Raw genomic sequence first — 24,880 nt, 5'->3', positions numbered from 1 at the left:
AAGATGAGGAAATATTCATTAAGCTTGTGTTGGCCCTCGGTGTAATACTACAGGAGACCACTGACAGAAATGCCAGAGTCAGAGTGGTAATGTGAATTAAAATGGCAGGCAAACAGGTCAGGCTGAATGAGTGGAAGTGCTCGACCAAGAACTTACACAAACTGTGTAGAAAAGGCCGCCTTGTGAACATTAAATGCAGTACACTGGATTTTACAAAGTGCAAGTGAATTGCTGCTTCACCAGGGAAGACTATTTGTATCTCTAGATGGTGGAAAGGTTTCAAAGGTCAAAGGTCTTTTATTGTCACATGTACCAATTAAGGTACAGTGAAATGCGAATTACCATTCAGCCATTCGAAAAAAAAAAGCAACAAGACACATAACTGCATAAAAGTTAACATAAACATCCATCACAGTGGATTCCCCACATTCCTGTGAAGGAAGGCAAAAAAGTCCAATCTGCTTCCTCTTTATTCTCCTGTGGTCAGGGCAGTCGAATCATGCAGATCGAAGCTCCTGCAGCCGGCGATCGAAACTCCTGCGGCTTGGAGTTCCCGAAGTCGGTCTCTGACCAGAGACCACGGGTTCCGTGATATTAAGTCCGCAAGCACCCACGGTTGGAGCTCCAAGGCCGACTCCAAGCAAAGGGATCGCGGGCTCCGCGATGTTAAAGTCTGTAGGCTCCCCGCGGTGGAGCTCTCAAAATCGGTCTCCAGCAAAGGCCACCAACTCCACGATGTTAGGCCGCAGTGCAATACAGAAAAAAAGTCACATCTCCGTTGAGGTAAGAGATTAGAAAAAGATTCCCCCAACTCCCCCCCCCCCCCTCCCCCACCCCCTACATAAAACAAGCTAAAGAACACTAAAAACATACATTTAACACATACAATTAAAACACAAAGAAGGAAAGGACAGACAGACTGTTGGCGAGGCAGCCATTGTTGGCGCCACCCGGTGGACTTGGGAAGGGGTGTAAGGTCAAGTGTTGCACCCCCTGTGGTTGCATGTGAAATTGCTATAATACTGAATGGTGGGCAAGTAGAAGCATTTCATAGTTATTGTTTCTGCATATTTTTTTAATCTTTTAATCTTCATGATTAACATTTTCTTTTATTGGACAGAAAATTATATGTTAAAAAAGATTAAATACCGCTTTCTATTTTTGGAGAAACTCATGTGTCTGAAGAAGGTCCTGAACCAAAATATTGTTAATCTGTTCATTTCCATTCACAGCTGCTGCCTGATCCACTGAGTTCCTCCAACAGTTTGTTTTTTATTCAGGATTCCAGCGTTTGCAGTCTCGTGTCTCCCTTTTACTTTCTGGTCTTCACTTCCCTCAAAATCAGCCTTATGGGAAAAAGTTTACTACACAGGCATCTATGGAAAATTTGCAGTCCTAGTGAAATTCTGGCAACAAGTTAAGATAGAAGATCCTGCGTTGTTTTCTGCACTCACGATTTGCCTCAATGTAACATCAAATTAACACCGTTTTTGAGATATCACCTGTATCACTTACTCCCTTACTTTTGTTATGTTCCTGTATTCCCCCTTATTTTTACTATATGTGTAAACTCCATTTGTTTTTTAATTTAAATTTGTTTTTAAAAACAGTATTAGGAATATTTATCTTTTAAGGACAATTATTTATTCTCTTTCATTGAAAACGTTCCAAAAATTAGTGTTGATTACAGTCCTCTGTGATAATTTTTCCGGTGCAAATGCAGGTGAGTCTCACTATACATTTGGTAAGCCGTTGAACGTCTTTGTGCAAGCAATGACATGCAGAGGGCTCACAACAATACAGTGGGAGACATGCAGACTCCTGATCATCCATAACTTGCATGAATGACAGCTGCATGTGACAGCAATTGTGCTTTGTAATCATCGTCAGATGCAACACTGAGAGACCAGCACTAAGTAGGATTGAAGATCTCTGTTCCATGAATTTTGTGATGCTCTTAATATGTCAAAGTATGGTAAAAATCATTAATGTTTCCTTCGCTTCCCTTTCTTCATGTGCCAAAATTTCTACACATTTTGTGTTCTCTGTTTCCATCAAACTAATGAATGGAAGTGTGAAGCTCCTTGTTCCTGTAGACCTATTTCAAGACAAAACTGTAAACCTCCTTCACCAAATTGTTGCCGTGGGTGCTATCTGTTTGGAGTTGCTCCAATGCCCTCCCCCATCACAAAATGTGTGAGTTAGTAGGTTTATTGGCCATAATAAATTGCCCCTAGTGCACACGTGAGTGATAGAATGTGGGGAGAGTTGATGGCATAGGTAGAGGAATTTTTTTAATGGTATTAATGTTCAGTAATGGTAAAAATTGTATTAATTTGTCGGAGAATTTCATGAGAAATCAAAAGGGAGATGATGGGTGTTTCTGAGAGAGAATGATGCAGGGGTGCATGGAATTAAGGCAAGGGGGTTTAGAAATAATGGGATTGACCCTTGTAAAATAATGTAAACTGATGTAAAATAACTTAATTCTTTCCAATTCTGTCACTCAATAAACCAACCTTCTCATGGTTTATTGGAAATATAAGGAAGCACGGTGGTGCTTGTGGTTACTGCTGTTGCCTCACTGTTCCAGAGCTCTCTATGTGGAATTTGTATTTTCTCCATGTGACCATGTGGGTTTCTCTGCTTTCCTCCAAATCCCAAAGACGTGCTGGTTGGCAGATTAGTTGGCTGTAATGTGTATCTAGTGTAGGTGGAAGGTTGGAAAATTGGGAAGAGTTCATCAGCATGTGATCAACAGTAGGATACAGGGAAAAATGTGGGGAATTGAATTGATAGTATTGCTCTGAGAGGTAGGCTTCATGATCTTTGATGTTGTAAAAAACAATTCTCAGAACTGTAAGTATAAAAATAAGAGGATTAATAAATCAGCTATGTAAGTACTGTGGGAAAACATCTGGTCAGAAGCTGTTTATCCTTTTGAGAACATCTCACTTCATGACTCCCTGAAACATTACTACCATATTACACCTCACGAGTAATGAAATTCTCTCTATTCCCATGAATGAGTCCAACTCCAACAATATTCAAGGCGTTCAACATAACAAAGGATACGGACGGCACGGACTTGGAGGGCCGAAAAGGCCTGTTTCCGGCTGTAGATATATGATATGATATATGATAATGGAGACTATTTGATTGGCATTGTGACCCTAATTATTCATCCTCGCCTCCAAGGTACACTGCAGCTGCAGGCAAGCAAATGTCTTGTAGTTACTTGCCTTGACTTTTTTGATAACATGCATCAAAACTGTTATCTGTGTCTCTCAGGACAGCATAAACATTATCTCCTGTTACAAACCTTCTGAACTTGGAAATATATTGCCAATCCTAACCATTTACAGGACGGATAATATGGATGTGTGGGTCAATGTTGATGAATTGGATCTAAATCCTGGAATTCCCTCTCCTAAAACACTGGGTGTACTTTCACAATAGGCACTGCAACAGTTTAAGAAGGTAATTTGCTGCTTCCACTTTACTTCAATTTACATTCCTACTTTATTTTTCTTTTATATGCAAATCAAACATTATTAACTCAATCGGTAAAGATGTGACACCATTGATGTATTCTTGATCTTGTTACTTTATTGGCCCCTGGGTCTGGTCCTGTCTGCAAATCATCTCCACAGCTTAAACCTTTTCATTTTGTTAAAGACCACGATCAACTCACCCTCATTTTTTTTGTAGACCAAGAGCTTCAGCTTGTTAATCATTCTCTAAAGATATAATCTCTAGTGTTATTCTGGTGAACCATTTATGTACCCTTTTCAGTGCTTTATACCTTTTCTGCAGTAACAGAACAGACCCAAGTTTTCCAAGTGTGATCTTGTTCCATCAAATGTAAACGAACTTTGTTCTTTTCAATTCCATCACTCAATAAACTCCTGAGCTTTATACCTTTTTTGCAGTAACAGAGGACAGACCATGCATAATTTTCCAAGTGTGATCTTGTTCCATCAAATGGAAAATAACTTCATTCTTTTCAATTCTATCCCTCAATATACTCCAGTGCTTTGTTACATTTTCCAGTTATGTGTATAATCCACAAGTTTATTCATGTCTGTACGGAGTTTGCACGTTTTCCCTGAGACCAGGTGGGTTTCTTCCAGGTGCTCCATTTTCCGCCCACATCCCAAGGATGTGCGGTTTTGTAAGTTAATTGGCCTCTGTAAATCGTCCTTGGTGTGTGAGGAGTGGATGTGAAATTGGGATAACAGAATGGGTGAATTGGGATTGTGAATGGATGATCAATGATTGGCATGGACTTAGTGGGCCAAAGGGCTTGTTTCCATGGCGTTTCATTCAATCAATCATTCTATGTAATCCTGCATTTATTCACAAAATGCTGGAGTAACTCAGCAGGTCAGGCAGCATCTCAGGAGAGAAGGAATGGGTGACGTTTCGGGTCGAGACCCTCCTGCATGTTGTCACTTTATTTACTCCATTTGGTGTTATCTGCAATTTTTATGTATTTCTGATGCCCAAGTCTACATGATGAACAACGTGGTGCCTGCCTTGGTCCTCTTGTAACACAACATTTCAACATTTGCCAATCCAAATAATTGTCTTTAATTCCAAATCTCCTGCTTCTTTCTTTGCAGGAAACTTGTTATTTTACAATATTATCCTTTCTTTTCCCTGATTTCACTTCTGCTGTCCATGTTCATGAGTACGTTGTTATACTTGATCAAAAATCCTTTCTGAAATCCTGAAAAATGTAATTACAATAAACCATCATTTTTGTGGACCTCTTTATCACAGATTTCAGTTATAGAGGACAGACCTACTGACACCACCTCCAGGGTCTTCCTCGGCCATACCTTCTGACACCATCCCCGGCCCACACAGTTTCTTCGGCTGCGCCTGCTGCTACCAGCACCTGTATTACTGTTTCTTTGTAGCTGTAGCTTTGTAGTTTAGGGCAAGTAAGGTTTTGCTTTAATGTTTCAGCTGAAATAAGGTACCTCTGTGCAGTTCTTGCTCAGCTATATTTTATTGTTGACTCCCTACACATGAAAATGCCACATATTACACTTGGTTATTGTGCACAATTGGCGATAACGGACACCATTCCCCCAGCTATGGTCCGTTATATCAAGGGTCTTCTACTACATGTTCATTGATGATCTTTTTAATTCATGACATAGACTGAAAGAACTGAGGTCCTTCACAGTGTGATACAAAATATGACTGACTGGTGCAGAAATGAAACAAAGCTGGAAGAATATTGAACATCTATGCAAGCAGAATTATATAAACTCAGAAGCAATATAGTTTTTATTGTGCTCCAGTGAAACTCTTTGAATTCTGAATCAAGATCTGGTCACCATATATTAGAACCATATTTGGCAGAAGAGGTTAAAGGTAATGATTCCAATTCTATTTCATGTCTTTTAAGAGGTCACGTGAACGTATTAGCTTTTGTTTGTATATGCTTACCTCATATGTAGCAATGAATTATACTTGGAAGGAGAAAACATATTCAAGAAATTATTTACAAACTTTAAATAATAGTAACCTACTCACATTAAAAATATTTCCTGATGCTGAAGTCAGCATTTGAAAGTATAAAATGTGCAACATTGGGTCTTATTTCATTTTGAGTTATAAATGTAATCTTTCTAAACACAAGACATCAAGGATTATAGATGAGCATCAGATATATTGAGATAGTTGATCAACTGCATTGAATGGCAAAGTGGGCTTACGGGGCAAGTCCTGCTCCTATTTTCTATGCTTAAAATTCCCAATAATTAAACATGTTACCACAATATAGTACTTCGCATATTAGCATGCAATGAACAAAGCTCTCCTAAACCACTGCATGTCTACCTCAGCCAGATAAACCTTTGGCTCAATTTTCCCAAGTAACTATTTTATTTGTTGATTTTGGTAATCTTCTCCTTCCATGTTATGGACACCTCTAGATCACCACATGGTAAAATATAACAGCTGAATTTTTGAAAAGTGATAGCAACTTTAAAATGCAAATCTAAAATGTCAAAATGTATTATTAATAACTTCAAATAATCGTTTGGCTGTAATCTTGTTAGATGCAATACCTCTTGAATAAACATGATAATGCCCTCCTAAATCCCACCATAGTTGCCTTCATAAGAGTTTAGTAATTTTCATGTCTAGATTTATAACCCACAGTGGCAGATGGAAATGTGATTGTTAACTCGTTTATTTGAAATGCTCATACTTTTAGTTATACATTTTTTCCTGTTTCGAACGGACAATGCAACGTGCATTGCTTTGGTGACTGGTCCAAATGCATCTTACAAATTCTGCTTAGGGGTTTAATTTACTTTACAACTGGACCAACCAGTAGTTGCTTTTGGGGAGGAGTGAAGGAGGGGCAGGGTGGGGAATAAACCCACGAACAACCCTGAAAAAAAAAAGGGAGATAATAATCGACACCTTGTTGGCTTCCTGGCAATGTGATGCAACTGAGAGACGACGATACAAAGGTTTTTAAAAAAGATTTCTAACTTATCCTTCTGAGATGCATTAATTGAAAGTAAGAGGAGTTGGAGCGTGAAGCGCTGCTATCTTGTCACCATCGAGCGATGTTAAAGGGAAATGAATTGTTTGCAGAGGTGGGGAGGCAGGCAGGAACTTTTTTGTGTACATCCGCAGTTAGATGAGAGGGGATTTAAACATAATTATCTTTCAAAAAACGACTCCTCGTCGAAAATATCGGTCGGTGAAAATCTTTCCCATTCGCTATTTTTCTGGAGGAGGCAGCTGGTTTTGGAGGGGAGCTGCGACGTTGTGATGGCGGTGGTCCGGGCAGGGGGCGGCGGACTATTTTCCGTGTGCAGCGGGAGCCGCTGTCCGCCCGCCCGCCCGCCGCCATGTTGGATTTTAATGTTAATTTTGTAGAAATTGTCCCAGAAATTGGGATCGAGAACCCCGGCTCACCCTGAGCAATCAAGCCAACAAACAAACAAAAAAAACCAAGCGAGTTTAAATTAAAACAAAGGAATAAAGGACGACTGTGCGTTTATGTATTTATGATTCCACCCCTCCGGCCGCGGAAAGCAGAGAAGTTGGGTAAGGTGTGAGAAATGGTGGCCGGGCTTGTCTCTGTTTATAGATTTAAAAGATTTTTTTTTAAACTTGTGATTGTCTGTGCTGCTTCGTGAACGAGTGAGAATAGTTCATAGGGACCGGCTGAACGGGCGAGAAGGGAAGGGGACTTGGCGCCTGCTGTCATGGGGATGGGTTTGTGGCGAGGCTTTGGCTGCTTTCGGCCTGAACATCTCTCTTTTTCCTCACTGTAAGCGCACAAAATGGAACCGGCTTTAACTTCACTTTCTGTCGTTTGCTTTTACTATGTTTTTTGTTACCTGTAACTTTTTAGAATCCTGTCCCTTTTATTTTTGTTCCCTAGAAGGCTGTGTGATTTCTTTATGTTGACAGCTGTATGTTTATATTTCTGCTATCTTTTTATATATTGGTGATTTAAAGAGACGAGTCTCAGTTGTAGAATAAACGCCGCCAGGTGGAGGAGAAAGGAAATGTATCTTTGAGCAGAATTAGATTAAATGCAGGCAATTCGGTGCTCAGAGCATTTTCGCACGTTAAAAAATCGCTTTCTTATTCCCGTGATGTGTCGATTGCCTACAAACATAGGTGATGCGGATTTAATTCCCTCTGCGTCCTAATGTTTCTTATGACTGGTGCAAAGAATCTAGGTTTTGGGTTTTGTACTTGAGGTTTTGTTCAGTCGGAAGGGGGCAGTGAAAGATCGTAGGAGTTAGAGAAAAAAAGGCTGCAAACTCTGGCAGGCCTGACGTCTGCATTTCGTCTTTGAGGTCAAGGGTAAGAATTATTCCGAAAAAAATGCATTCAGTTTGATTTATGAATTTGCTTATTGCAATGGTTAATGTTTTATATTGATTTTTTTCTTTGTTGTGGATGGGTATTTTTTTTGTGAATTAAGGAGAGTCCCTCTAACCTTCCCCTTTTTTTGTTTAGAACCATTGTAATGATTCGAGCTTGTTTGAGAAGTAGGATTCAATTTCCTTTCCACAACTGGTATGTGGAAGTTTTGACTATTTTTGAAGGGGAGATTCCTTAATATTTTTGTTCTTAATTTATTTAATCTGTATGTGGTGAAACTGTTTTATGTAGACGCAAGGAACTTACAAAAAAGACACAAAGTGCTGGAATGGGTTAGGCGGCATCTCTGCAGAGGATGAATAGGTGATGTTTTGGGTTTGGGACACTGCTTCAGCTGAAAGGGAGGTGGAACAAAGCCTGGCAAGTGATAGGTGGATGCAGTTGAGGGGGTGATTTGATAGGCAGATACCCCCTTCACCTGTATCCACCTATCACTTCCCAGGCTTTGACCAGCCCCCATTTCTCTGCTTTCTCCCCCTACTACCATCCATTTGAAGAAGAGTTCTGACCCGCAACATTGCCTATCCGTGTTTTTCAGAGATGCTGCCTGACCCTCTGAGTTATTCCGGCACTTTGTCTTTGAAACAGTTTTATGTTGGCTTTGCATGTTTGAGAGAGAATATTTTTCGACAATAAAATTAAAATGTCTGTAGCATGTTTATTGGCACTTATGGCAATGGCACAGATATTTATGTTTAAAAAGGTTTATACATTTGAAGCTGGAGAGTTGTATTTTGGTCTGATAGAAGTAGGGTAAATCTGGATAACTGCTTCAATCGAAACCAAAGCAAGAGGCACAGATTCACAGTACTTTAAAATTCTACAGGGAACAATCATAAATAACATTGGCTTTTTGAAAGGGTAACAGTCACTTTTAAAGGAGCATTATCTATGATAGAGGGAGGAAATTATGAACTTTCTATATTAGTATTACTGTTATGGATCAAATAATTTACTCTGCTGTAACCTATGTCTTAGACCTGGGAAAATATGTCAACTTGGCTTTTCATGCTTTTCAAACTCAGCATGACTTTAGATTATAGAAGAAATTTATAGATTGAATGCACAATCCAGATATTTGAACAATTAATTTGTGCATAAACTGCATTGCAGTCATGAGGGATTGCTTTGCTGGTGGTATATTCGGATTGAAATGTCATCCCAAGTCTGCCCGAAGCAGGTAGAGTTAAGGTCCTACATCTCTGGACAACAGGAATCGGAGTGCATTGACTTAAATAATTTATTGAGTCATTATCTGTCTTTCTGTAAACTTGTTGAATATAGTTCAGCTACTGGTTTTCCTCTGGATAATATTTTTATTTGGTCTCAAAAATTGTGGAAAATATGTATTGTAATTGGCATTTTGGCTTACCCAGATTTCTAAGTTGCCAGCATTGAGATGGTTTGTGGTTCTGATCTGAAAACTTCTTACAAGAGTTGGATAGTGATGCAAATTGATCTGGTGGTTCAGCTCATTTGAGTCAACTTGCATATTTGTAAATTAAACTTGGTCACATAAGAGGTGAATGCTTGCTGGAAGTATCTGTGTTTCTGACTTTCAGATAAAATATTAAAATCAACAGGTGAGGTGTCATTCATCTGCTGAGATGTATCACATTCAAAGTACGGAATAATTATTCTCCTTTATGCTGTGCCACCAGAAGCAGTATTTTTGTTCAATGCTGTATTTGTCCACAGTGCATATGTATATTACAAGAAAGTGTAGGATGCTCATTAATTTAGTTGTTGATATGTGAGATCAATTAGATTTTTGACAGCCAAAAACATAAGGAGTTGAGACAAATGGATAGGTCAAAGATACAGATCAGCCATGGATTTGCAAAATTATAGAACATTACTGAGGAGTGGAATAGCCTATTCCTGTTGTTTGTTTTTATCATTAAATGGGGTATGCAGTTTTGCCAAAATGTTTATTCAGAGTAATGTTCATAAAATCATGACTTTACAATTCAGTGCTCAACTACAAAAACAACATGTATTTTAAAAGTACATTTGAAAGTAGATCAATTGTATCGGTAATCTTGCTTTTTTTTTCATGAAGAGTGAGGATATAAAAAGTGTTTTTTTCAAATTGTTATCAAGATACGAACCATTAATCTAAGAAATCTTATTTGGTTTTAAAAGTAATTTCTAAAACTTTACAGCAGCATAATGAAAAAAACATTGAACTTATGAAAGTTTAAAGACTTGAAATTGTGTACTTTCAACTACAGTATATGCTTATGTTAAAGACAGTGCCCATCTATGACAGCTGTTAATATTAAACAAACTAGTGACATTTTTTACTTTAAAATCTTCCCTTTTAAAATCATAGATTGTACAGCATGGAAACGGGCCCAACAGCACAACTCGTCCATGCTGGCCAAGGTGCCTTCCTGAGCTGGTCGCATTTGTCTGCATTTGGTCTATGTTGCCCCAAATCTTTTCTACCCATGAATGTGTAAATATGTTTTTATACATTCTAATTGTACCTGCCTCTACCGGTTCTCAGATCCCTTTTAAATCTTTACCCTCTTGCCTTAAACCTATGCAAGCTCATTTTAGAAAGACCATCCATAACACACAGGAGCAGAATTAGGCCATTCAGCCCATCAAGTTTGCAGATGATACAAAAGAGGGTGGTATTGAATGATGCTGAAGATGGTTGTCAAAAATTGCAGCAGGATCTTGATCGGTTAACCAAGTGGGGTGATGAATGGTTGATGGAATTTAATATAGAGACGTGTGGGGTGTTGCATTTTGGGAAGTCTAACATGGGCAGGACCTACACAGTGAATGGTTGGGCTCTGGGGAGTGTATAGTGCAGAGGGATCTAGGAGCGCAGTTACATAGTTCCTTGAAGGTGGGTCACAGGTAGATAGGGTAGTCAAAAAGGCATTTGGCACAATGGCCTTCATCAGTCAGAGTATTGAGTGTATAGATGTTGGGAGGTCATGTTGCAGCTATATGACATTAGTGAGGCCACATTTAGAGTATTGTGTTCAGTTCTGGGCACCCTGTTATAGGAAAGATGTTGTCAAGTTTGAAAGGTAATAGAGAAGATTTATGAGGATGTTGACAGGACCCGAGGGTCTGAGCTATTGGGTATGGTTGAGCAGGCTGGGACTCTATTCCTTGGAGCGCTGTAGGATGAGTGGTGATCTTATAGAGGTGTAAAAAATCATTAGAGGAATAGATCATCGGGTGGACGCACAGAGTCCCTTGCCCAGCATAGGGCAATTGAGAACCAGATACTTTTTAAAATAAAAGGTTTAATAGGAATCTGAGGGGTAACGTTTTCACACAAAGAGTGGTAGGTGTATGGAATGAGCTGCCAGAGGAGGGAGGAAGTTAAGGCAGGGACCATCGCAATGTTTAAGAAACAATTAAATAGGTACATGGATAGGACAGGTTTAGAGGGATATGGGCCAAACTCAGACAAGTGAGACCTGAATGGTGGCCAATTAGGAAACGGGGAGATGCAACGTGACCTGGGTGTCATGGTGCGCCAGTCATTGAAAGCAAGCGTGCAGGTGCAGCAGGCAGTGAAGAAAGCGAATGGTATGTTAGCATTCATAGCAAGAGGATTTGAGTATAGGAGCAGGGAGGTTCTGCTGCAGTTGTACAGGGCCTTGGTGAGACCGCACCTGGAGTATTGTGTACAGTTTTGGTCTCCTAATCTGAGGAAAGACATTCTAGCCTTAGAGGGAGTACAGAGAAGGTTCACCAGATTGATCCCTGGGATGGCAGGACTTTCATAAGAAGAAAGACTGGATAGACTAGACTTATACTCGCTGGAATTTAGAAGACTGAGGGGGGATCTTATAGAAACATATAAAATTCTTAAGAGGTTGGAGAGGCTAGATGCGGGAAGATTGTTCCCGATGTTGGGGAAGTCCAGAACCAGGGGTCACAGCTTAAGGATAAGGGGAAAGTCTTTTAGGACCGAGATGAGAAAACATTTCTTCACACAGAGAGTGGTGAGTCTGTGGAATTCTCTGCCTCAGAAGGTAGTTGAGGCCAGTTCTTTGGCTATATTTAAGAAGGAGTTAGATGTGGCCCTTGTGGCTAAAGGGATCAGGGGGTATGGAGAGAAGGCAGGTACAGGTTACTGAGCTGGATGATCAGCCATGATCATATTGAATGGCGGTGCAGGCTCGAAGGGCCGAATGGCCTACTCCTGCACCTATTTTCTATGTTTCTATGAGACTATTGTAGATGGGACATGATGATCAGTGTGGGCAAGTTTCCATGTTGTTTGACTCTGAGTCGACACTCGTAATCTGTGCCCCTCATAATTTAATAAATCTCTACAAGGTACCTCTTTGTTTTCCCTTGAGCAAAGGAAACTGTCTCAGTCTTTGGGTTTAGGTTTATTATAGTCACATATAATCAAGGTACAGTGAAAAGCTTAGTTCTGCATGCTATCCAAACCAATCAGATATGTGTTGGAAGGAACTGCCAATGCTGGTTTATCTCCAATCAGATATATCGTACATGGATACAGATAGAGCAAAGGAGAAGATGTGAAGTGCAGAATATCATTCTCGGTATTGTAGCGCATCACTTCCATAGACGAAATTCAATGTGTAGGAAAGATGCAGATGCTGGTTTAAATCGAAGGTAGACACAAAATGCTGGAGTAACTCAGCGAGCCAGGCAGCATCTCTGGAGAGAAGGAATGGGTGATGTTTCAGGTCGGGACCCTTCTTCGGACTTCGGTAGATGACAGGTGTCTACCTAGACAAAGAGGAGACAGACTAGTGACCGACATCTACTACAAACCCACTGACTCCCACAGCTATCTTGACTGCACTTCTTCCCACCCTGTCTCCTGCAAAAGTCTATCCCCTACTCTCAATTCCTCCGTCTACGCCGCATCTGTGCCCAGGATGAGGTGTTTCACACTTGGACATCAGAGATGTCCTCATTCTTTAGGAAACGGGGCTTTCCCTCTTTTATTATAGATGAGGCTCTCACTAGGGCCTCCTCTATATCCCGCAGCTCCGTTCTTGCTCCCCCTCCCCCCATTCGTAACAAGGATAGAGTCACCCTTGTCCTCACCTTCCACCCCATCAGCCAGCCTATACAACAAATTATCCTCCAACATTTCCATCACCTCCAACGGGATCCCACTACTGGCCACATCTTCCCATCTCCTCCCCTTTCTGCTTTCCGCAGAGACCATTCCCTCCGTAACTCCCTGGTCCACTCGTCCCTTCCTACCCAAACTGCCCCCTCCCCATGCACTTTCCCCTGCCACCGCAGGAGATGCAACACCTGTCCCTTTACCTCCCCCCTCGACTCCATCCAAGGACCCAAACAGTCTTTCCAGGTGAGGCAGAGGTTCACCTGCACCTCCTCCAACCTCATCTATTGTATCCGCTGTTCCAGATGTCAACTTCTCTACATCGGCGAGACCAAACACAAGCTCGGCGATGGTTTCGCACAACATCTTTGCTCAGTCCGCCTTAAATAACCTGATCTCCCGGTGGTTCAGCACTTCAACTCCCACTCCCAGTCTAACCCTTTCTGTCATGGGCCTCCTCCAGTGTCATAATGAGGCCCACCACAAATTGGAGGAACAGCACCTCGTATTTCGTTTGGGCAGCTTAGACCCCAGCGGTATGAACATTGACTTAACTACCTTTAGATAGCTCCTCTGTCCCTCTCTTCCCCTCCCCTTCCCAGTTCTCCCACTGTTTTCCTGTCTCCCACTACACCCTTTCTTTTTCCGCCCCCCCCCGACATCAGTCTGAGGAAGGTTCTCCCATTCCTTCTCTCCTGCGATGCTGCATGACCTGCTGAGTTACTTCAGCTTTTTGTGATACCTTAGACAAAATTCAATGTTGTCATTGAGGTAGAGGTGGATCAAAAGGTATCCTAGCTTATAGAAGGACCTTTAAGAAGCTTGATAAGGGGAAGGGGAAGAAGCTGTTCATGAGTCTGGTGATGTGCGCTTTAAGCTTCTGCACTTTCTGCTGGATGGGAGCAGGGAGAAGAAGGAATGACCAGCAGGGGACATGTCCTTGATTATGTTGGCTGCTTTTCCGAGGTGGCGCAAAGTGTGGATGGAATCTGTGGTGGACTGATATGTGTGATGGACTGGCCTACATCTACAACTCTGCAATTTCTTGCGGTCTTGTGCAGAGCTGTTCTAGTACCTAGTTGTGATGCAATTCCACAGTATGCATTCTTTGGTGCAACTGCAGAAGTTTGTAAGAATCATTAAATTTCCTCAGAAAGTAGATGTGTTGGTGTATATTCTTGACTGTCAGATTCAATGTGGTTTGTCTATCCAATTGCTCATTACTCAAGTCCACCAGTCTCCACAGCATACTTGCAAATGTTTTCTGCCCTCTTTGGAGTTAACCACATCCATCCAATTGTAAGGCAACCTGAATTGCAGACAGTATTCCAAATGTCACAAACATTGTATTTAACTGTGATGCGACATCCCCATCCTTGTACTCAGTGGCCCATCCAATGAAGCCGATCACACTGTGTGCTCCTTTGTCATCACTTCCAGGAAATTATGACTTGTACCCAATAGATCTCTGTCCTACAACACTCTCCAGAGCCCTTTGTAAGTCGTGCTTAACTTCCCAAAGAAGAACCCAACTGACAAGCTCACCCTTGATTCCATATAACTTCTCCTTCTGGACCAGTCTACCATTGCAAGACCTTATCAAGAGTCTTGTTAAAGTCCATGTAGACTATGTTAACTGCTCTGTCATCGGTCATCAACCGTATTTTTAAAAATAAAAACTCAATTAAATTTGTGAGACACAATTCCCCATTCTCCAATCCATGGTGACTATTATCAGCCTGTGGCGGCTCCCAAGGGTCGGGCCATACCACTACCGACCCCTCGGCACGGGAATGGACCAGTCCAGGGGGGCGGTCCGGTACTACAGATATAAGGACTGTGCTGCTGGTTCACCCACGGGAGGATGCCCCGACAGCCCTTACGGTGGACGCCTCAGAGTTGGCGGTTGGTGCCGTACTGGAGCAACTGACGGACGGGAGTTGGTGCCCTCTGGCCTTCTTCAGCCGGCACCTCAACAACGCCCAGAGGAAGTACAGCGCCTTCGACCGCGAGCTCCTCGCCCTGTACCTGGCCGTTCGTCTCTTCCGCTATTTTCTGGAGGGCCGCCCGTTCACCGCTTACACGGACCACAAGCCGCTCACGTTCGCCCAGGCAAAGGTCTCCGACCCAGCAGCGCCAGTTGGCGTACATCTCGGAGTTCACTACCTCCATCCGCTTCATCGAGGGGAAGGAAAACCGGGTGGCCGACGCGTTGTCTCGCCCCGCCATCAATGCCGTTTTAGAAGTGGCGCCCGGCATTGATTATTCTGCCCTGGCGGAGGCCCAGCTAACGGACGGGGAGATACCCGCCTACCGGACTGCCATCTCTGGCCTCCGCCTTGAGGATGTTCCCCTCGGCCCCGGAGGAGCGACGATACTGTGCGATGTGTCGGCAGGTCAGCCGCGCCCCATCGTCCCGGCTGCGTGGCGCCGGAGGGTGTTCGACGTGGTCCACGGGCTGGCTTACCCATCCATCCGAGCGACGACCGCACTGGTAGCTGCGCGGTTCATGTGGCACGGTCTGCGCAAGCAGGTTGGCCACTGGGCCCGCACCTGCATTCCGTGCCAGACGGCAAAGATTCAACGACACGTCCGGGCGCCACTCCAAGAGATCGGTCTACCCTGCCGACGTTTTGACCACCTGCACGTGGACATTGTGGGCCCGCTCCCGCCGTCCCGGGGCATCACCCACCACCTCACGGTGGTGGACCGCTTCACGCGGTGGCTGGAGGCCATACCGCTGACCGATACATAAACAGCCACATGCGCTCGTGCGTTGGCCGCGCACTGGATTGCTCGCTTTGGGGTGCCGGTGGTCATCTCATCGGACCGGGGGCCACAGTTCACCTCCGAGCTGTGGTCGGCCATGGCCCACCTGTTGGGCGTGCGGCTGCACCACACCACGGCCTATCACCCACAGGCAAAAGGCCTGGTGGAGAGGTTCCACCGGCAGCTGAAGACAGCGCTGAAGGCGCGACTCTCCGGCCCCGACTGGATGGACGAGCTACCATGGGTCTTGCTGGGCATCCGGACTGCGCCCAAGGAGGACCTGGCTTCATCATCAGTGGAGCTCGTATACGGGTCCCCACTTACGGTGCCCGGGGAGTTTGTGCCCTCGTTGCCGGGGCGAGAGGAACCGCCCTCATCCACCCTACAGCGCCTCCGAGAGCGAGTTGGCAAGCTCGCACCCGTGCCGACGTCCCGCCATGGGACATTCCGCCCTTGCGTGCCATCGGCCCTCCGGGACTGCGCCTTTGTGTTCCTGCGCCGTGACGCCCACCGGACACCACTCCAGAGGCCGTATGAGGGCCCGTACCGGGTGCTGGAGCACGGACAGACAACCTTTGTCTTGGACATGGGGGGCCGGCCGGAGGCCGTGTCAATTGACCGCCTGAAGCCGGCCCACTTAGACATTGACCAACCGGTGCGGGTTGCCCAGCCTCGGCCACGAGGTCACCCACCCTTCCGGGACCCACCACCTGTCCCTCCAACTGTGCCTCCGCCGGCCCCTCTGTCGACTGATTACCGTACGCGGTCCGGTCGGGTTGTGCGACCACCAGTGCGCTTTGTGCCTCCGGTTCTGGGGGGGGGTCCTGTGGCGGCTCCCAAGGGTCGGGCCATACCACTACCGACCCCTCGGCAAGGACAAGGTTTTGAGCGCGAAGCCATTCCGGCAGACTCGACCCGTCTAATAAACCATAACGCCCCCAACATACTTGGCTCCTTGCCTTTATTTCGGGCCTCTACCGACGCGCCACAAGTCCTTTCCAAATTCTGATGGATCCTGTCTCTCAGAAAACCCTCCAGTCTGAAGAAGGGTCTTGACCCGAAACATCACCCATTCCTTCTCTCCAGAGATGCTGCCTGACCTGCTGAATTACTCCAGCATTTTGTGTAAATTCACCAGGAACTTGCGCACCACTAATGTTTGGCTCGTCTCTCTGTTGTTCCCTGCCTTTCCTTTGCCACACTCCTTAAATAAAGATATACTAGCCACTTTCCAGTCTCCCGGTGCCTGACACATGGATAAGGAATGTATAATACCCTGCCAATGCCCCAGGAATTTCTTCCCCTTTCAAAAGCTTCCCATTTGTCCTTTTTACCTGTTCATAGTCTCTACCAGTTGATCTCCCCTATTCTATCAAAATTAGCCTTGCCCTAGTATAGGGCTTTAACCTGTGAACCAGTCCTATCTCATATCATAACTATTTAAAAAATAGTAGAGAATTATGGTAATTGTTCCTAAAGTGCTCTCCCCCCACAACATCCGAAGATACTGTTGGACAAGCCCTCCTCTTTTATAATATCAATATGTTTCAGGTCATCACTGTTCTCTTCCTAGCTTAAATGAGCTTCTCCATGGTAAATATAGATGTATTTATTTAGACAATAGATAATTGGTGCAGGAGGCCATTCGGCCCTTCGAGCCAGCACCGCCATTCAATGTGATCATGGCTGATCATTTTCAATCAGTACCCCGTTCCTGCCTTCTCCCCATACCCCCTGACTCCGCTATCCTTAAGAGCTCTATCTAGCTCTCTCTTGAATGCATTCAGAGAATTGGCCTCCACTGCCTTCTGAGGCAGAGAATTCCACAGATTCACAACTCTGACTGAAAAAGATTTTCCTCATCTCAGTTCTAAATGGCCTACCCCTTATTCTTAAACTGTGGCCCCTTGTTCTGGACTCCCCCAACATTGGGAACATGTTTCCTGCCTCTAACGTGTCCAACCCCTTAATAATCTTATACGTTTCGATAAGATCTCCTCTCATCCTTCTAAATTCCAGTGTATACAAGCCTAGTCGCTCCAGTCTTTCAACATATGACAGTCCCGCCATTCCGGGAATTAACCTAGTAAACCTACGCTGCACGCCCTCAATAGCAAGAATATCCTTCCTCAATAGCAAGAATATCCTTCCTCAAATTTGGAGACCAAAACTGCACATAGTACTCCAGAAAGATTTAAAAGCTTGCCTGTTTCTTTACTTTGTTACTCTTTTGTTCTGAAGAAGGTCCCAACACAAAATGTCATCTATCTGTCCTCCAGTAATGCTGCCTGACCCACTGAGTTATTCCAGCACTTTGTGTTCTATGCAAGATTCCAGCATCTGCAGTCCTTTGTGTCTCTGCCCTCTTGGTCTTAATGAACGTATAGAATCTCTTCGAATTCTCTTGTATGCCAGGGATATCTTGTCTCCCATTTTTGCCCTTTGAATTGCCTTCTTAAGTGTACTGTTATATCCCTTGGGATTTGCTTGATCCCAGCTGCCTTTAAGGAAAAGTAGAATTAGGCCATTCGGCCCATCAAATCTACTCCGCCATTCTATCATGGATGATCTATCTCTACCTCCTAACCCTATTCTCCTGCCTTCTCCCCATAACCTCTGACCTGTACTAATCAAGAATCTATCTATTTCTGCCTTAAAAATATCCACTGACTTGGCCTATACAGCCTTCTGTGGGCAAAGAATTCCACAGATTCACCACCCTCTGACTAAATAAATTTCTCCTCATCTCCTTCCTAAAAGAACGTCCTTTAATTCTGAGACTATGACCTCTAGTCCTAGACTCTCCCACGAATGGAAATATCCTCTGCACATCCACTCTATCCATAGAAACATAGGTGCAGGAGTAGGCCATTCGGCCCTTCGAGACAGCACTGCCATTCAAGATGATCATGGCTGATCATCTAAAATCAGTGCCCCGTTCCTGCTTTTTCCCCATATTCCTTAATTCCTTTAGCCCGAAGAGCTAAATCAAATTCTCTCTTGAAAACATCCAGTGAATTGGCCTCCACTGTCTTCTGTGGCAGAGAATTCCACAGATTCGCATCTCTCTGGGTGAAGAAGTTTTTCCTCATCTCAGTCCTAAATGGCCTACCTGTTATTCTTATACTGTGACCCTGGCTCTGGACTCCCCCAACATTGGGAACATTTTTTCAGAATCTAGCCTGTTCTATCCTTTAAGAATTTAAAATATTTCTATAAGATCCCATCTCATCCTAAATTCCAGCGAATACAAGCCCAGTCGACCCATTCATTCATCATATGTCAGTCCCACCATCCTGGGAATTAACCCGGTGAACCTACGCTGCACTCCCTCAATAGCAATAATGTCCTCCTCAAATTAGGAGACCAAAATTGCACACAATACTCCAGGTGCGGTCTCACCAGGGCCCTGTACAAATGCACTGGGACCTCCTTGCTCTTAAACTCAAATCCTTAGCTTTCTTCACTGCCTGCTGTACTTGCATGCTTACTTTCAGTGACTGATCTACAAGCACACCCAGGTCTCGTTGTACCTCGCCTTTTCCTCTGACACCATTCAGATAATAACCTGCCTTCCTGTTCTTGCCACCAAAGTAGATAACCTCACATTTATCCACATTATACTGCATCTGCCATGCATCTACCCACTCACCCAACCTATCCAAGTCACCCTGCAGCCTCATAGCATCCTCATTGCAGCTCACACTGCCACCCAGCTTTGTGTCATCCTCAAACTTGGAGATGAAACATTTAATTTCCTCATCTAAATCGTTAATATATATTGTAAATAACTGGGGTCCCAGCACCGAGCCTTGCGGCACCTCACTAGCCTCTGCCTGCCATTCTGAAAAGGACCCGTTAATTACTTTTCTTTGCTTCCTGTCTGCCAACTAGTTTCTATCCGTGCCAATACCCTATCCCCAAAACCATGTGTTCTAATTTTGCACACTAATCTCTTGTGTGGGATCTTGTCAAAGGCTTTTTGAAAGTCCAGATCACCACATCCACTGGCTCTCCCTTATCCAGTCAATATTAAGGAAGTTAAATTGATCTTCTATTGCAACCTTATTATTTCTACAGCTACATGTGTTCTCGCTTTGTATTTTCTCCTCTAATTCCTATTGACAATTGAATAGTACAAGCCTATCAAAGTATCATCCACTTGTTCTTGAAATCTACCCATATAGCCTCTGTGTATGTTTACCATGAATATCTCCAAGTCCTGTCTTGATATTCCTCATCATAAACACTCTCACCCTCCTCTACCTCTCATGCCTGTAGATACTGTACTCTGGAATATTGAGCTGCCAGTTCTGCCCATCCCTCAACCACAATTCTGTAATAGCTATGGTACCATAATCCCATGTGCCGATTCATGCCCTGAGCTCACCTGCCTTACCTCAGGCTTTTTGCATTGAAACAAATGCAGTTCACCAATCAGAGCTTCCTTGCTCTCTGCTGGGATCACTAAGGTGTGACAGGCAATTGTTCTCACTCATAAGATGATAGGGAAAATAGGGGTAGAGGATATTGGAGTCAGTTGTAGTGAAAGAAAAGGTTATGGCATCTGTGATGGTTTTCTCTGGGTGCTGTGACTTTTTTGGATGTGATGTAATGTTTTTTATTCGGATTTTGCATTACTCTTGGGGGAAAAGACAAACCAAGTTGATCTCATGGTTGTTATGATTTTCTGTGCATCTTATGCTTTCTTTGCAAGGGATGGTTTTTCTCTCCTTGGGATCATAAATCACTTTCCCACATACCGTCAGGGTTGTGGTGCATATCAACTTGAATGGCTTGAGATGGTGAGAGATTATTCCAAAATCACACATGACTTTGAACAAATATTTATGGATGTAACGGAGGTGTAAAAGGTCGATGGGCATAATGCTTAAAGAATTTTTAAAAAAATTATATTTAGCCAGCACTTGACATATGCCATATGACATATTGACATAGTTGCTGCTTTTGTTTATTTCCAGTTCTTGTATTTTGTATTGTCATACAGCAGGAAAACGGTCCCTTTGGGCCAACTTATCAATGACGACCAAGATGTCGCATCTACACGAGTCGCACCTGTCCACATGTGGCCCATAACCCTCCTCACCTTTCCTATTGCTGTTCAAATGTATTTTAAATGTTGTTAAAGTACCTGCCTCAACTATCTCCTCTGGCTCTTCATTCCATATACCAAACACCCTCTTTGTGGAAAAAGGTTGCCCCTCAGGTTCCTATTAAACCTCTCTCGCCTCTCACCTTCAACTTATGTCTCTGGTTTGTGATTCCCTCTACTCTGGGTAAACAATTCTGAGCATCCCCCCTATCTATTCCCCTCATTATCTCATTTGCCTCTATAAAAACACCCCTCAGCCTCCTGTACTCCAAGGAATAAAGTAATTTCCTGCCCAGACCCTAGAGTACGAGAAACATTCCCGTAAATCATCTGCACTCTTTCTATCTTAACAACACCCTTCCAATAACAGGGTGAACAAAACTGAACACAATACACCAAATGAGGGCTCCCCAACGTCTTGTACAACTGTAATATAACATCCCAACTTCTGTACTTAATATCCGAACTGATGAAGGCTAAGCGCCTTGACTACCCTGTTTACCTGTGACATCATAGTCAAGAAATGTATATCTGCACTCCTAGATCCCTCTGCTCTATAATCCTCCCCAGTGCCCTGCCATTCCGTATGAAGGTTGGACTTCCCAAAATTGAAACCTTACAACATTGCATAAAACTCCATTAACCATTCCTCAGCCGATTTGGCTAACTGATCAAGATGCTGCTGTAATGTTTGCTAACCATTTGTGCGATCTATGATACCATCCGCTTTAGTGATATCTGCAAACGAACTTATCATGTCTTCTACATTCTCATCTAAATTATTGAAGTAAACCACAAACTCAAATTTCACTGTACCTTAATTGATACGTGTGACAATAAATTGATCTTGAATTCTTGAAACAGCAATGGGTCCAGCACCTATCCCTGCGACACATCCCTCGTCCCAAGCCTCCAGTAAAAAAAAACAACTTTCCATCATCATCCTCTGCTTCCTTCCAGGAAGCTAGTTCTCTATCGATTTGGCTAAAACTCTCTGGATCTAAACCTTCCTGAGCAGCCCACCTTGCCAAACCTTATCAAATGCTTTACTGAAGTCCATGTAGGCAACGTATGCGGCTTTCCTCTCAACCTGTTTTGGTTGTTACTTCAAAAAACTCAACCAGATTTGTATGACATGATCTCCCACGTACAAAACCATGCTGACTATCCCCAATCAACCTCTGAGTTGTAACTATATGCTATTCAAATACAAAGGCGCAAAAATGAGAACAACTGGAAGTCCCAATTGCAGAGGATTCAATTTGACTTGTAAATGAAACTAGACCAAGTGGACCCGTTGGGTCCAAACCACTCCACATTGGTGCAGCACTCTCTCCTCCCCCACTCGCCCGTTTCCACGCCACCCTCCCTCCCCCCCTCCCCCTCATGGGGAAGGCGCTGAGCCGGCCGGGGAGACGGGGGAGCCGAGGGCAAGCCCAGCGCCAGGCCGAGGCCTCGGCCTCCACCTCCACCAATGCCTGGCCTCTCCGCCGCTGCTGCTGCAGCCTTTCCCCTTGGCCCACCTCAAGCCCGCGGTTACCTGGTCACGTCCTGGCCCAGGCTCCGGCTGCTTCCCCCGGCACCAGGACTGTCTCTTGGGGGCCTTACCAAGGCAACGTGAAGTGTTGGGGGAGGTTGGTTTGTGTGATGGCTGCGTCCGCAATTCCCTGCAATTTCTTGCATTCTTGGACGGAGCTGTGCTCAAACTATGCTGTGATACATCCTGATAAAATGTTTTCTGCGGTGCATCTGTAGAAATTGGCAAGAGTTGTTGGAGACCTGCGGAATTTCCTACGCCTTCTAAGGAAGTCGAGGCATTGGTGTGCTTTCTTGGCCATTGATTCAACGTGGCTTGTCCAGGACAAGTTGCTGGTGATATTTACTCCTAGGAACTTCAAGCTTTCAACCATCTTTACTTCAGTTCCGTCAATGTATACCGGGTATGTGCACCGCTTTGCTTCCTGAAGTCGATCAGTATCTCCTTTGTTTTGCTGACATTGAGGGAAAGGTTGTTGTATTGACACCATGTTACTATGTTCCCAATCTCCTCCCTGTACTCTACCTCATCATTATTTGACATCCGGCCCACAAAGGTGGTTGTCATCTGCGAATTTGCAAATTGATTTAGATTTGGCTTCAAAGTGGTGAATGCATAAGGAGTAAAGAAGGGGGCTGAGAATGCATCCTTGTGGAGCACCGTGATTATCGTAGAGGATGATTTACCACCTATCCTTGCTAATTGTGGTGTGCAAGTCAGGAAGTCCAGGATCCAGTTGCAGAGATGAGTGCTGACTCCAAGTTCCATGAATGTGGAGATGTCCCTGGTGTGTCGGATAGAACAATTGTATGGGTGATTGCTTGTCGCTGCAGACCCGGTGGGCCGAAGGGCCTGTTTCCATGCTGTATCATTAAAATAAATTGGATATTGAATTGACTTCATGGTGTGAAACAGAGACTGGTAGTGGAGGGTTGTTTATTAGGCTGGCAGCCTGTGATTAGCGGTGTCCCACAGGGATTGGTGCTGAACTCATTGCTGTTTGTTATGTACATCAGCCATTTGAATGCGAAAGTGCAAGGCCCAATTAGTAAGTTTGCGGATCACACTAAAATAGGTGGTGTCATACATAGTGAAGATGGCTACAACAGTACCTAGATCAGCTGGGCAAGTGGGCTGTGAATGGCAAATCGAGTTTAATGCAGACAAGCGTGTCATGTTGGGTTTTGGAAAGTCAAACCAGGGCAGGAACTTTGCAGTGAATGAAGTGCCCTGGGAAGTATTGTAGAGCAAAAGGATCTTGGAGTGCAAATACATAGTTCCCTGAAAGTAACGTCACAGACAGATACAGTGGTGAAGAAGACTTTAATGGGTTGACATTCATCAGTCAGAATTAAGTATAGTTAAGCTTCTGTTTCATGGTACAGTCCTTTCAGTCGCTCCTTGATAATTGACCACTAATTCTCAATCAGATTTGCTGAGGCCTTGGTCTCGATTACCTCCTTATACCTACCCCTTGACCATGATCCGACAAATAAATACCAGGCCATTGTCTCCCAGGCTGTCTCTGATTTCATCACTGCTGGCAATCTGCCCTCCACAGCCTCCAACCTTATTGTTCCACCAGCCCCACACTGCCGGCTTCTACCTCCTCCCCAAAATCGACAAACAGAACTGCCCTGGCTGGTCCATTGTTTCCACCTTCTCCTGCCCCTCTGAACGCATCTCCACATACTTGATTCTATCATATTTCCCCCACAAACCCCCTTCCAAGCCTTTCCCACTTATGAAAATTGAATTCTCTCATTTTAGGTCACTTCAGTAGAACTGTTGTAAGGTGGGCTGCTTAAGCTTTTCGTCTCCTTTTCATCTTTTGTATAACTTCCTGTTTTCCAATAGTTTCAATATTTTGCTGTCAGAAATTGTTGTAGAATTGGCACTTTACCAAAGGGAAGACCATCTTGAATTTACTATTATTATTTTCCAATGAGATTAATAGAATGAAGTCAAATTTGTCCATTTCAATTTGGAGCTGGAGCTTGCAACTCTTCAGAATACAATTAAGTACTATTGTTTTTAACAAATTGGTTTTGGTATCAAATACAGACATAGTTTTTTAAAGATAGACACAAAATGCTGGAGTAACTCAGTGGGACAGGCAGCACCTCTGGATAGAAGGAATGGGTGATGTTTCGGGTCGAGACCCTTCTTCGTCAGGGGAGAGGGGGACACGGAGATAAGGAAGGGTAAATTGTGTGAAAATGACACATCAAAAGAGATGAGGATCCAGGAAAATGTAGAATAGATCATTGTTAGCTGGGAGAATGTGACAATAAAGCAAACAGAGATAAAATGTAATTGAGGACAGTCAGACTAGTTGGAGAACTGGGAAGGGGGAGGGATAGAGCAAGGGAATCAAGGGTTACTTGAAGTTAGAGGTCAATATTCCTACCACTGGGGTGTAAGCTGCCCAAGTGAA

General features: G+C 43.9%; 1 protein-coding gene across 6 annotated transcripts in view; it reads left to right on the top strand.

The window, feature by feature from the left end:
• The first annotated feature begins 6,388 nt into the window (after nt 1-6,388).
• kmt5b (lysine methyltransferase 5B) overlaps nt 6,389-24,880 on the top strand; it is a 48,946-nt gene continuing 30,454 nt past the window's right edge. For 2 of the 6 annotated variants that reach the window (XM_078415368.1, XM_078415362.1), the window contains exon 1: nt 6,864-7,083. The gene's annotated coding sequence lies outside the window, so the exon portion shown is untranslated. Of the gene's footprint in view, nt 6,498-6,863; nt 7,089-7,645; nt 7,855-8,010; nt 8,071-24,880 lie in introns of those variants that run through there. The other 4 variants (XM_078415363.1, XM_078415364.1, XM_078415366.1 and 1 more) reach the window with 4 other exon arrangements.

Source organism: Rhinoraja longicauda, chromosome 18 (genome assembly GCF_053455715.1).
Source record: "Rhinoraja longicauda isolate Sanriku21f chromosome 18, sRhiLon1.1, whole genome shotgun sequence".
NCBI lineage: Eukaryota > Metazoa > Chordata > Chondrichthyes > Rajiformes > Arhynchobatidae > Rhinoraja > Rhinoraja longicauda.
Note: the sequence above shows the minus strand (reverse complement) of the source record. Positions and strands in the feature narration are given on the sequence as shown.